This window comes from Triplophysa rosa, linkage group LG19, assembly GCF_024868665.1.
Source record: "Triplophysa rosa linkage group LG19, Trosa_1v2, whole genome shotgun sequence".
Classification (NCBI taxonomy): domain Eukaryota; kingdom Metazoa; phylum Chordata; class Actinopteri; order Cypriniformes; family Nemacheilidae; genus Triplophysa; species Triplophysa rosa.
In genome coordinates this window covers 10,446,155-10,460,343 of record NC_079908.1, presented here as the reverse complement: position 1 = coordinate 10,460,343, position 14,189 = coordinate 10,446,155, and the positions used below count along the sequence as shown (strand labels likewise).

The following is a 14,189-nucleotide window of genomic DNA, read 5'->3' as shown; positions in this document are numbered from 1 at the left end:
GCAAATTACTTAAATGAATCCGCTTAGAGGTGAGAGATTAAATCTTTTCATGTGGAACACTCAGTAATTCAAGAAGGCATCTGAAACCAGCCAAAGGCAGGTGCTGAGCCAAGATACAGGCAGACTCCCTCTCAAACTCCCTGCACTGTTTACAAGAGCAAACTGTTCTGCTGCACAGAAAGTTGATCTGGGTGTCAGATAAAGTCCATTGATTCATGCACATCTGCAGACCCAAACTTCTTCAAAGAACCGGATGATATTCGGAAAACAGCTGCTTCACGGTTCACTGAAGTATAAAGTCTACAATTAAACACAGCATCATTTTAGACCTTGGGAATTGTCACTCAGGGAATGATGAATCATTTCCCATTGAAAATCGGAGCAATGACGTAAAAATGACTTTCAGTTTAGATTTAGATTTCATAGCACGTTTTCATTTTTAAACTCTAGCGCACAGCGGGATCCGTGCCTACGCCCCTTAAATGAGCAGTTTTATTTAGAATAAAAATACACATTAAAAAGGAGTTAAAAGCGCTCGTGTAAGATTCTTGAAACCGAAAGGGCCAGAAAAATGACCGGCGTTGAGTTTTTCTCCTTATGTATGAGTGACAAGTCACTTGCATCATGGTACACAGACGAGCTAGATATCATCTCTCGGCTGAAACTGCACCTGTCACGCAGCCGTCACGAAGACATTTGTTTCTCACACTTTCATTTTGCCGGCCTAACGCAAGAGTATTCCAAGTGTCAGCACATGGAGTTCTGAGGAAATAAAGCACGACTTCAGGCATCCTAGATTTTCCGCTGAGGCGGTTTGACTATTGACTCGCTTATCAGTGAGGTTCAGTCTATCATTGTTACAATTCAATTTAAAGCATGTATTATGTTGCCGTTCCTTCTACAGTTATCGTCCACTGGTGAGTAACTCTTGCCAAGCCAGTTCTTACTCTCAGTTGCTCTCTTCATTTTTTACCCTGAACTACCAGCCTATGGAGGCAGAACAAATTGGTCAATTTTCTATCACGCAACAGTTAATAAATCAAATACAAAAAGCGTAATCCGATAAAAGGCGCTTTTTTACCTCCCAATGAGTTTTATATTGTTATTTTGACGAATGTACAGTGACACTTTATGTCTCAATTGAACATGATACAATCATCAGTTGACGTCTCAATCTATAAGCGCGATGGAATTCGGCCAGTAAAGAAAGCGAGATGAAGCGGTCGATATGATACATGTGTGTGTGTTTATGTAAGCAGAAGGAGGGGGAGGCCGGCGAGGGCTCCAGGTGGTTCTGTCAGCTCAGTTTAGCCTGTAACGGAGCCCGCGATGTGTAAATCAGGTGGAGGCGTAGCACCAGCGGAAGTTCAGTGCGGTCCGACTGAGGAGCAGCAGATTGGACAACCTGTCTCCACTGCCGCCCTCCGGACATCAAGCAGCCCACTGACGGTCCGCCGAGGTGACAAACACAACCTCGTTCGCCACATGGTCAAACCACCGCAATCATCTCAGAAAACGGTCTTGTCCACAGCTGCCCACGCTCTCGCTAGCTAAACTTACCAAGAAATAACTGCCTGCAGTGCTTGTGGAGAAAAACGTTGCTCGTCTTTTCCTTAACATGACCGAGCGTGGAAATATCTCGCCGTTGACCTGCGCAACACATTGCATCTGTCACGTTGGGAACGTCGGGTGCTACATGTAAGTGCCGGGGCAGATTCATTGGTAATCATTCCGAGCAGATTCCCGCTAATGCTACGAGTGCCAGAAGAGGGATGAGAAGGGTCAGCGTCACAGAGGGTTCATTCATCAGGCACCTGCAGTGAGCTTGATACTGATACTAAAATACTATTCTTCTCAAGCCAGGTCTGTGGGGGTGGGCATGACAGATGCTCTAGATATATGTTTCCACGGCCTACGGCTAACGGCACGTGAGAAACTATTTAAACTAGTCTTTTTATTTTTTAAAGAATAATAACGCCTCACTGTCCACAGTAAACAAGTGAGGTTTATTTAAAAAACAACTCTAAGTCACCGGACATATTGCGCTAACATGTAGGTAGCTGAACACAGAGCAGCTCCCACAATTCCCAGGTGCTTTCCACCCCCACCTCACGCTGCACTGTGCTGTAGAAAGCTGCAGTGTCAGCTTCTGTGCATCTCTCATTTCCTCCCAGTGTCCTCCTTGGTTTAAAGGGATAGTTCACATAAAATTGAAAACCTGTTATCATTGACTTTATATACTTGACGTGTTTTATAAGATACTTCATGTATTTTAAACTCACATAGCTTATTTTTCTTTCCGGGAACACATATTTAAAAATATCAGTCAGACTTTTCTGTATAATGATAGTGAGTGAAGACTGGCACTTTCAAGCTGCAAACTGACAGAAAAAGCAACATAAAAGCACCACAAAAGTCATGCAAACTACTTGTGTTCTATTTTTCAAGCTTTCTGACAAACAATAGCTTTGTGCGATTTGTATTTGAATAGTTGTTTTGTGAACTTGTGAACAATTCAATGAAAAGACTCAAGTAAATGATTTGTTCTACCTGTGACAAGGAGAGCTAGAAGTCCTTTCCACAAACGGAACACGTTGAAGCTAAAATCTGTAACGTTTTTTGGTCCAAAAAACAAAAGCAAAAATTTTGTAGCAAATGATCAGTATTCAAAATAGGGGTGTACTGTAACAATATACCACTATTGTCAATAACCGTGCTATTAGCATTGTGATTATTGATATTTTGTTATTCAGTGCCAGTGTCTGGTTGACAATTCAATATAACATAGTAGGTGCTGCATCTGTTTAATATCGCGTCTAAAAGGGATAGTTCACCAAAAAACACAATTCTTTCAATTTTACTCACCCTCATGTTATTAAAAAAGATATTTTGAAGAATGTTGGTAACCCAACAACAATGGGCTACATTGGCTCTCGTTGTATGGACACAAAACTGTCATGGCTCTGCTTCCTTAGTCATGTTTTTCTTGGTCCTGTAGCAGAGCCATGACAAAGTCTTTGGTTATGTGTGGAGAGAAACATATTATTGTCCGTTTGACAGTAATATACGTTCTCTCCAGTGTCTTGTCATTGGCCCCATTCCTCTCGTTTCCTTGTTATCCTTCCCTAAGTGTTTGATTACCCACACCTGCCCCGTGTCGTTATCCCTCGTTTGTCTTCCCTTTAAATACCCTCTTGTTTCTTTGTCCTGTGCTCGTGGATTGTACTGTGTACGTTTGCATGTGTATGTGGTGTATGCCTTGTGCTGTAAAGTTCGTGTTCCATGCTGGTGTTCCTGTATGTGATGTTTTCGGTGAGTCTAGTTAGTGTTAGTTTATTGTATTTGGTCTTGTGTTGTGCTTAGTCTTTGTTGGTTTAGTTTAGTCAGTTTATGTTCCTGTTTTCCTGTTATTTCATTTCCCCCTGTTATCGTGTCTTGTTTTCCCCACCGTGGGTTTTTGTTTTACGTTTTTTGTATTGTAAATAAAGTATCTGTTAACCCCTTCACCGCCTGCCTGCATCTGGGTTCTTCCTCTGTGATCGTGACACAAAACCACTGAGATATTTCTCAAAATATCTTCTTTTGTGTTCCACAACAGAAACAGTCACATACAGCTTTTAAACGACACGAGGGTGAATAAACAATGACTGAATTGTAACTTTAAACCTTTAAAGGGAAAGAAAATTCTGTCATGATTTACTCAGCCTCATGTTGCTCCAAGGCTGTATAAATTCAATTAAAATTTGTATTTTATTGGGTCAAAAAAGAACACAAAATAAACTAAAAATATGAATTTGACGGATAGCATTGCTTATTAAAAACACATTTAAATTGATTGTGATAAAAGTGTTATTGCATATACTTTTGGCCATGATAACCGTGTAGTCAAAGTCTGATATCACGACATTCCTCATTCAAAACGGTCCTACCCCAATTCAAGCTGTCAGGTACAATAATATGGAAATCGTCAGTTTGACACTTTGTTTTTCTTGTACTGTATGTAAAGTAACATGCCAGTTTATATTTCAAACAGAGATGGCGACACAGAAGCTAAAGTTACCGACTGCAGCTTTAACAATACATATGACAGCTCCAGTCCTAGTCTACAATTCATATTTTTCTAAAATTCTCCTTTTGTGCTCAACAGAAGAAAGACAAATGGGTCTAGAAGGACACGAGGGTTACTGAAGAATGACAGCATTTTCACATTCAGGTGTACTATCCCTTTAAATCTCCTTCCTGATTGGGCAATCATTACCCGGCCTCTATCAATCAACTAGATCTCCCTCTGATGGAGACCGCTGAAAGTGTCGCTCTCTAAGAAACTATTGGCAAGGCTGTCAAGAACAATGAGGGTCAGTGGCCTGTGACCATGTAAACCGTGAAAGCATTTCTTGAGGGAAAGGCGGTTGCGGAGCGAATTGAAACTCGCCAGGCTATTGTGAGAGGTTACAGTCATGCATACTATTATTTGCCCACAAAGCATCTCCATACTGCTGATGGAGAGTTTGGAATGCATGAGTGGGCGGGGGTGAGGGCTTTGGGCTCCTGCTGTCTTTGGCAGTGCTGTAAACAGCCCCGGCTAGACGCTAGCAGGCACAGTGAGTCATGTCACCTAGCGATGCACACAAACACATTAGCTTTCCAATTAGAGGCAAGCAGGTTCTTGCAATCTCCCCCTCACGCTGTGCACGATTTGGGCTAACCTCGGCCCAAGGTTTTTGACGTGAGAGGAAATGAGGAGGACAGCGGTAATGTGTGAGTCAGAGGCCGAACAGAGGACGAGTGGAGTGAAGACACCTACTGTATGTTTGATGCTATGAATGGGGGGAGAACAGCTTAAGACCCACTGGGCAGGTGTCTTAATGCTACTCATTTAGAACGGGGCACACGGTTGATGGTTGGTCCTCTGAAACACTCCATCAAAAAGTCATCAGAGACGCAGATCTATCTCAAGCTTTTAGCTTGCTGTGAAGGAATAGTATCTCTTAGATCTTTATTGTATGACATTTTCCATCTCTGCTCATACATTTAAAATGACAATAGTTGCATGTTTGATAGATTTGATATATAGAATAAAACTTCCTGTATTAAATCATTCACGCCTTCGTTTTAAAACCAGACCAGGGGTTCTTAAGCGTTGCCACCTCTATGACCTAAATTATTTACTTACTCCCTGAGATTCTAAAGGGGTCATGTCATTTTTTATTATTTAATTTTAAACACTCCCCCCCTGAGGTCCACTTATACCATAAAGTTGATTTTTTCATGATATAGTTTTAATGACTTCTTTCCACCCACTCCCTGACCCTCAGTAATAAACAGGTCAGTTTTTTTGCTGCTGTGCCTTTAAGATCTCTGTATAAATGCCTGCTTCACGTGTGAAATGAGATCCAGCACTTTTACACAGACTTGCAGGATTGCTGTCAAATCCAATATCAAATTTAACTGCCCTGTCTCTCTTTGAAGAGCCCACGTCACATGGTGACAAAATCATAAAACAAGTCACTCAAGTGTGCCGCTAAACTGTTAAAGACCCTGTTTAAACTACATCTGCAAGTATCTTAGGTTAATATGCTATGGGGAAAATATGAATAGGCTTCTTCACTGAGGAATGAGTTTCTAACGATATGACCCCTGAGTATTCTAACCTATCAATAAATATAATGAAATTTACAAAAAGATATTTATCAAATAAAGTTGCATTTCTTAAAGGTTCAAAGTGTGAGTCTAGGAGGACCTATTGACAGAAATGCAATATAATATACATAACTATGTCTTCAGAGGTGTATAAAGACCTTACGTAATGAAGCATTTTTTATTACCTTAGAATGAGCTATTTATATCTACATACTTGCGTGGAATTCACCATGTTGTTTCTACAGTATAGCCCTAAACATACAAACTGCTCTACAGAGCGCGTTTCGTAAATACATTATCTCCTTCGGCAAAAGAAGCAAAAACGTGACAATATGTTTGTCCTGCGTCACCCACCTAATGCTTACAAAGGGAGAGGGGAGGGGTATAGTGAGCTGCTGGTTGTAATTCACAACATCACGGCTAGATGCCGCTAAAATTCACACACCTTTAACATTAGGTAATGCATTAGCTAACATGAACTAAATATTAGCAAAACAGTTTTGCAGCATTTATTATTAGTTCATGTTGGGTAATGTTAATACATTTGTTTATGTTAGTTTATTGTGCAATAACTAATGTTACCATTACAACTTTGGATTCACCATGTAAATAGACCTACTGAAATTAACCTTAATAAATGCTGTCAAAGTATTGTTTTTGTTCATGTTAGCTAATGCATATACTAATGTTATAACACCTTATTGTATTGTTACCAAAGCAATCTATTTGATAATAATAATACAGTAAAGTGTACAGTATGTGTTCTATTATGATTTCATTGCATGCAATAAAGCAATAATTGCCAAAGATTATACATTGAAATTGGCAAATTAATCATTTTACAAACCCCTGCAGTTCCATCACAAACCTTTAGGAGTTTGCATCCCCCCAGCTGGGAAAGCCTGTTTCAGACAAATCTGTGCTGTGGACCTCCAGCTGTAATGCACTTGAACTGCTACACAATGTGGCGGCACTGTCTATTCATGGATCCATGTCCACATACCCTGTGGAATGGTTGGGAAATGTGATACACCCTCCCGGTGAAGCAGACCACTAAGTGTGCTTTTATATTCCGAAGAATATAAGAAAACCACAAAAATAGCGTGATGTTTCCCCTTCACTGCTCTCCAGAGGAATCACATTAGTCTTGAAAATCCTGTAGCTAAAGGGGTTTGCAGCCCTTCACTTGGGTTTTAAATCAACACCTCGTCACAGTCTATTAAGAGTCTGATTGCCAGGTAATTATTATGCTCCCAAATTAGATCGGACCGCATTGAAAGTAAATGAAATAATCATGCATTAACAGTTGCTCATCCAATGGGATGGCTGTTCACACGCATTAGGCAGTTTCACGAGACGCTTCCATAAAGGTAGACCGTAAAATCCCGGGGGCCCAGGTTGATCACAAGGCGTACAAAACGCTCTGACAAAGTAGATGACATCAAGTCTGATAATGAGGATATTGAAATTACAGTGCATTTAAATGGCAAGGAGAAAGTTGAATGTCTAAAGAACATCTTTCCACGCTGCAATCTTCAACGAATGTGAAACGTTATGTGTTACACTCCCTATAATTAAAACAATATTAATAGTACCATAAAGAGGCATTAAAGCTTTTAACACATTAAAATAGATGCTGACTGGTTGCTAACCACCCTTCATTCATATTCACAGAGCTAACATCAGTAACGCTGCAGAGAAAACAGCTGATCCGTGACATTTAATGCCTTCACTTAAAAAAAACAAAATAAAAAAAATATTTTTGTGGCAACCGGTTTGAAATGCAATAAGTCGCTTGAGGCTGTGCCATACTGTGAATATAGTCACGGCTGAATAAATCACAGCCTCTCGTACCTTATTGCTTAATTAAAATTTGCTAAAAACCATAACTACCCAGAGAAAAAAAGAAATGGATTGTGCCGCTTCTCCTTCTGTAACGTAAGGTCAGATGACAGGCTTGATGCAAAGCCTTTATGCATAATTCATCTGTTGCAGTTATTTGTATGAGACAACGAATGCTATGAATATACCATTACCTTGATTATAACTTCATCTGCAATGAAATATACGGCACCAGGCATCAGCGTTACTCACCACGGCCTCTACACAGGAATCATTTTTATTATTCATTGGATTGAGTAAGTGCACTATCAGGGTGATCCATAAAAGCTCGTGTGAGGAAGTTTCTCCAATTTTTGCTGACTAAGTGGCTAAGAGGCCTGTTTACGCATAATGACCCGTGTACGCGTCTTCGGAAGGATTTTGCTGTGCCCAGGGAAAGGCCGGTGCGAGAGGAAAGGCAGATGCGAGAGGGGAGCGTTCGACTGGGGTCATTTCAGGAAACAGGTGAAGATTTTGAGAGCAGGTGCTCTGGTTTGCACACATTGGGAAACTCAAACAGCTGCAGAATTCACATGATCTGGTGTAACTATACGATAAACTGTGAAATTTTTGTGAACGTTTTCGGGACAGTTAAGGAAACAAACCTCCCAAAAACTTTGCCTTATTCAAAGTTGTTCAATACAGCGCCCCTGACTGTTTTAACAGCAGACTGCATAGAGAGAAAAGCGATCAGGTTAGTTACTGTACATTACACCTTTAAATTGCACCGTCACCGCATTCAGCCACTTGAGGTAACACAAGACGCTCCTCGGGGCGGCTGGCCTCCACAAACACTGTATTTACTTCATCTGCTTTCCATCTCATATTCTCCAGCAGTGCCAGTAATAAATTAACAGCTCAGAACTGGACCATTTCCTGTTCCTCAGAACGCCGGCGCTGGGCTGAAAGGATTTCTCCCATCGGCTGCCGCAGCCTGTGGCTTATTATGCTGTTATGAGTCCATTCAGAGGCAAACTCTGCTGTTAAAGTGATTTAGCGGGATGGCTTGGCAGAGGTGAAAGGAAACAATAGAGAACGGTGCAACAGCAGCACGCTGTGGATAACTCCACTTGGCCCGCTGCTGCTCTCTTCCTAATGTGGCTCTACCAGCTTGAGCCCTCCAAGCTATTAGATAGAGAACACATTTCCCCACTCAAGTCCTCGCAGAATTTATATCGAGCATTGCTGTTACGAGAGGATGGAAGTTTTATAAAAAGGGTCGCAGACAAACAAACGTGCGCGCGGCTGCATGCGCGGCTCCATGCACGGAGTCTGAATTTCTGCTGAAGAGCTCCAAAAGCGTGACCCTCATCGAGGAGCTTTCAAACAGCCGGCGCGCATTTAGGTTGGTGATAGCGGGGTGTGGTGAGGGGAAGGGGGTGGTCGTGATGGGACAAAAAAAACCTTCCGTTGAGGCGCACCTGGTGTTAGCTTCATCTTGTCACCACTGACATAAACCCACCATTAGGTCACTTCATTTGGGAAACTGGTGTTATCAGCGCATGCGCAAAGTGCTCAAGGACATCAGTTTGTAAGGTGCCCGCCAACCACATGGAGTAAAAAAATACATTATTTAAAAATAAAGTAATTAAAATAAACAGTAATAAAAATACATTGTTTTACAAATGTAAACTTATTGTTATTATTATTATTATTATTAGTAGTAGTAGTATATAAATGTCAATAACAATAATTATTACTAAAAACAACAACGATTATTATTGTTATTATTATTATTATTAGTAGTAGTATATAAATGTCAATAACAATAATAAATACTAAAAACAACAACTATTATTGAAATTTATCATTGTTTTATTTTATTTTACATGCATAGGACAGTGGAGGCAGACAGGCGCATGAGGGTAAGAGACAGGGTGTGGGATCGGTACATGACCCAGGACAGACTCGAACTTGGTTCCCCGTGAGCCAACAGCTCATATGAGTGATTCTATAATTACAGGTACATACCATGTCCATGGGGTGTATTTATCAATTTGACTAAATATTAATTTCAAGCAATGACCAATTTTATATTAGGTGATATTTCTCTTTCTTTTAATAAAGAAAGTTAGCAAGTTCTTTAATTTATTTAGCAAAAAATGCAAATTATATACGGGAATTTGCAGTTTTTGTGCTGTCCGATTTCATGCATTTCAAGTTTGCTCTTCAAAATTAACCCTAGAAGACATGTTTGTGTATATTATTTTCAGCATTATTTGTTCAAAATAATCATTAAAACATGATAAAGGTGTTTTTAAAATTATTTGAATCCTTAATAAACATAAAATTATTCACTTTGTGTGTGTCCGAGAAATCTTTGTCAACTATGTTACCCATTTATATAACCCCTATAAATCAGCAATGGTTTGCTCCAAATTCAAATAATCAACAATGTGTGATGCCATGCCCTTTTTGGCAGGAATTCTGAAGACAGTGTGGTAAGTTTCAACTCCTCCTCTTCAATATTTCATCAAAATGATTGTCTGCATATGGAGTGGATTAATTGTTCATCAACTATGTTATCGAAATTTTCTTGTGTATTTACCTTAGATGTTATAATCAACAAAATGTAAAGAAAGTACATAGAAATATAAGTTGATCAAGGTCATATGGTGACATGTTTAAGGTCTGTAGGGCCTAAAATGGGCCTAAAATGGAGGAAATGTCAACTATGTTACCTGTCAACTATGTTACCCATCAAGTGTAACACAGTTGACAGGGAATAACACGGTTGACAATGTTGTAAGGGTTTACTGAGTTTATGCTTATTAAGTCCATTGATTAAAAAACATTAACTTGATTAAATTGATACTACACAGAAATTAAATGATAATATATAAAAGTGTAATAAGGTAGTAATTACATAAATGCATGATTTGAGTTATACTTATCAGGGAAGAAGTCAGCTGATCTGAAACCATTTTTTAATTATTGTTATTAAAATTTTGAATGATACAGGGATTAACTCAACAATATTATCCATACACTGAATACTCTAGCTAGACTTAACGACATCATTATAGATATTTTCCATTCTACCCCTATAGCCTACTCATATTAACAAACAATAATTTCATGGATCATTTTGATATGTTTCAGTGATTTGAAATGACAGTTTCCTGATGACATATGTAATTTTAGCCCTATCAATTATGCTATACACTATTTCAAAACAGAGTTTTGTCAAAACATTTCTGGTCTGTCATGGTCCTGCCTTCTTGTTCATGATTTTCTAGTCTTGTGGCAGGATCGTGACAGATCCCTTATGTTTAGTGTGAGAAAGTCATGGTTTGTTTATCATTGACATGCCATGTGCTTTCTCGTGTCTCGTCATTGGCCCCGCCCCTCTCGTTTCCCGTATTGCTTCCCTGCCGTGTCTCATGTTCCTCACCTGCCCCTCGTTTATTATCCTTTGTTTGTCTCTCTATAAAATATCCTCGTGTTCATTGTCCTGTGCTCGATCGTTGTTCTTGTACCTACCTGGTTGTAGATGGCGGTGTGTTTTGCTCGTGTCCTTGATTCCTTGCCTTGCCTGTGAAGTACGTGTTTGTTATTTACCCTGCCCTGCCTTTGTTACCCTTCTGTGTTTTGGTAAGACGTTGTGTCGTGTTTAAGTTTTAGTTATTTTTGTCCTGCTGTTTTTGCCCCCTCAGTATTTTGGTTTCTGTTTTTATATTAGTCCTGTCTTCGTTACCCCATTGTGGGTTTTTGTTTTGTGTTTTATTTGTTAAATAAATAATTTGTTAACCCCTTCACCGCTGCTGCCTGCATATGGGTTCTTCTCCACACAAACCGTTGAGAGAAGCACATGTCAAATGATAAACAAACCATGACTTTCTCACACTAAACATAAGGGATCTGTCACGATCCTGCCACAAGACTAGAAAATCATGAACAAGAAGGCAGGACCATGACATGGTCTAGAGAGATGAGGTTATCTGCTGCTGAGAAGCAGCGCCAGTACAGGGCTCAGCGTGATGCGGATCCTGAGAAAAGGGCTGCATATTTAAAGAAACAACGAGAAAAGTGGCATGCCTTAATTGCATCTGACAGATTGTAGATTTGTTATCAAAAATAATGTTTTTATCATAAAGCAAGGTTTCTCTCTTCTTTTCCTAATGCTTCCCGTCAACTGTGTTACTTTGTTGTCAACTGTGTTACATGGGATTTTTGTGCCATAATTTGTTTAAAGGTTGGCTGAATTGTAATAAAAATGATGGGGGACATTTTTAGAGAGCAAGGTCTGACATAATAATGTTGAATAACTCTAAATTCAAGGTAATGTGGATTAATGTAGAGAAAAAAAATCATCCTTGATGGTACTATCCCACAGAATATCAATTATCCAGCTCAAAATTCATATTTTCAAAGCAGTTAGACAAACAACCACAAACACACTGAAGAATAGACTAAAGAACTTCCAAACAAATGTTTTATCAAATGCTTAGCATTTCATTCATGTCTTCTATGACACAACTTTTGTCTGTAACACAATTGACAAAATAATGAATCAGATGTTTATTTTGATTTAAATATTTAAGTTATCATTTAAGCTTAAGCTTGCCAATTAATGAATTTTGCACATTCCAGTGATATATTATGGAAACAAGTAGAATATTTAGCAAAAAAACACACTGATTTCTTCACTTATAGGTTGATATGAAATGTACCCCTAATTATAGAATGACTCATATATTCGTGTCTGGAGCGCAAACCGCTGGGCTACAGCTCCGACATTATTGACATTTTTACTAATAATAATAATTATATATTTTTGTGACCTCATACAAATACGTCGCATTGTGGACATAGGCCTATGTTAGCATTGTTTTGTTTGTACAATAAGAGAAACTATGCAATAAAATTTCTTGTGTTCAAGTTGTTGTGAAGATTTTTGCATTTTTAAGCTGATTTCTTACTTCTCCAGTCAGTTTAATAAAGGAATCGGACAACTGCTGTGAATACAAGCCATTCATCATGAAGAATCTAAAAATAAAAAAGAAATTTCAACCAGATGGAAATCCTGCTGGTGCGTAAAGCCCAAAAAGTAACAGCGAACAAAGAGGTGCTAGCCGCACACTGAATTAAATTCAGACAAAAGGCCCATCAACAATGTATTTTTGTATTTTATAAACTGCATGGGGCAAAAAGGTGCAAAGTGAATTAAAAACTAAACCCACTTTTTAAATTCACCTTGTACCTTTTTTGCCAAACAAAAGACATTTTATAGGCCTTTTCTGACTCTGGATTTAGTGGAATCACTCGCATAAGTGAAATCACACAACTGAGCACGCATCCACTTTATTTTACCAACATCATCAGGTCAAATAAATAGTACATAGACTCTGTTTGATAGACTCGTTTCCAGAACACTGTATGATATACTGCAGAGCTGAACGCTGTCTGAGATTCTGTCTCATTGCTGGATCACCAACTTCTGCATCAAAGTCCCTTCAGACACACCACACTCTATTTTATTCACACTCTGAGACTGAGTCTTTTCACTTTCATGGACATGAATTTTAATAGCCTTTATTTTAAAAACTTAAATGTCACAACACACAGACATTTCAGCCATCATTCATTCTGCTAGAGCCATTGTGAGCATTTAATAAACCAAAAGAAGTCCAAATGGCACATAAAAAACACATCTCCTTTCCATGGCATGAGGGTAAAACAATTTAAGGAAATATTTGTTGAGCGGCTATTGGATCAAAGTGGGTGTAATTTCAATTCGACTGTATTGGTATCTGATACTGTATTACAGTATTGCATTAGTAGAGATGTGGCTATTTCATTCATCTTTGGCAGCCATAAACCGACAAGCTAACAAAGTTTGGAATAAACACTATATTACCAGTAGAGAAAGTCAAATCCTCTGGTGGTTTTCTGAACAGTGTGGAAAGATTCTGCTCTGTTTCTGTATTGACTGTAAGCCCAGCTAACATCCAGCACAGGCAGATGAACCCGACCTCCACCCCGCACGTCGGAACTGTTGATCTTTTGCCGCATGCTTCACGCTCTGACACTGCACCATTTTAAGTACTTAACGCTCAGTAAATCTGTGTAGAGTCTATCAATATTGATTCTGTCGCATCGGAATGGAAGTGGACTCTCATCCGCTCTCACGTTAAGTTTTTCCTTGTGTTTATTCCTCGAGCTGCAATTTACGGTACTCCCGCTTTGTTAAGCACATAGTATTGCGGTCGTACGGGCACTATAGGACTGTGATGCATGTGTGTGTTCACTTATTTTAGCCTTGCTGGCGAACATATGCCCAGAGCCGCCCCACAGTCGAGTATTCATCTCCACCATGCTCGACCACACATTCTGCATCTCCCCACTGAGGATTTCATGGCCAATTGAACTCACGCTGCCCCAGCGTGCACCACACACCCAAACACAAAGCGTGCACGCATGCGGAGCGTTGCGGCTGCTGGCAGAATCTCTCTTTATTTGAGGGGGTGGCGATCGGGCACCTCTGCGGGGTGTGTGGAACGTGTCATCAGCACCACACCCACATGATGAGGAGGACAGAACTGTTACAAACGTGTGACTTGTTGGTTCAGTCATATGTATAGAACACCTACATGCTTTTTAAGATATGCATCTGTTGTAACTTTTGTTGTAATTTGTTTAGATCCAAAACTTAGCATCTTAATACG

The 14,189-nt window shown here is 39.5% G+C and overlaps 1 protein-coding gene across 17 annotated transcripts in view; it reads right to left on the bottom strand.

Moving 5' to 3' along the window:
* nrxn2a (neurexin 2a) overlaps window positions 1–14,189 on the bottom strand; it is a 316,441-nt gene that overhangs the window by 117,574 nt on the left and 184,678 nt on the right. The gene's annotated exons all lie outside the window — the stretch shown is intronic.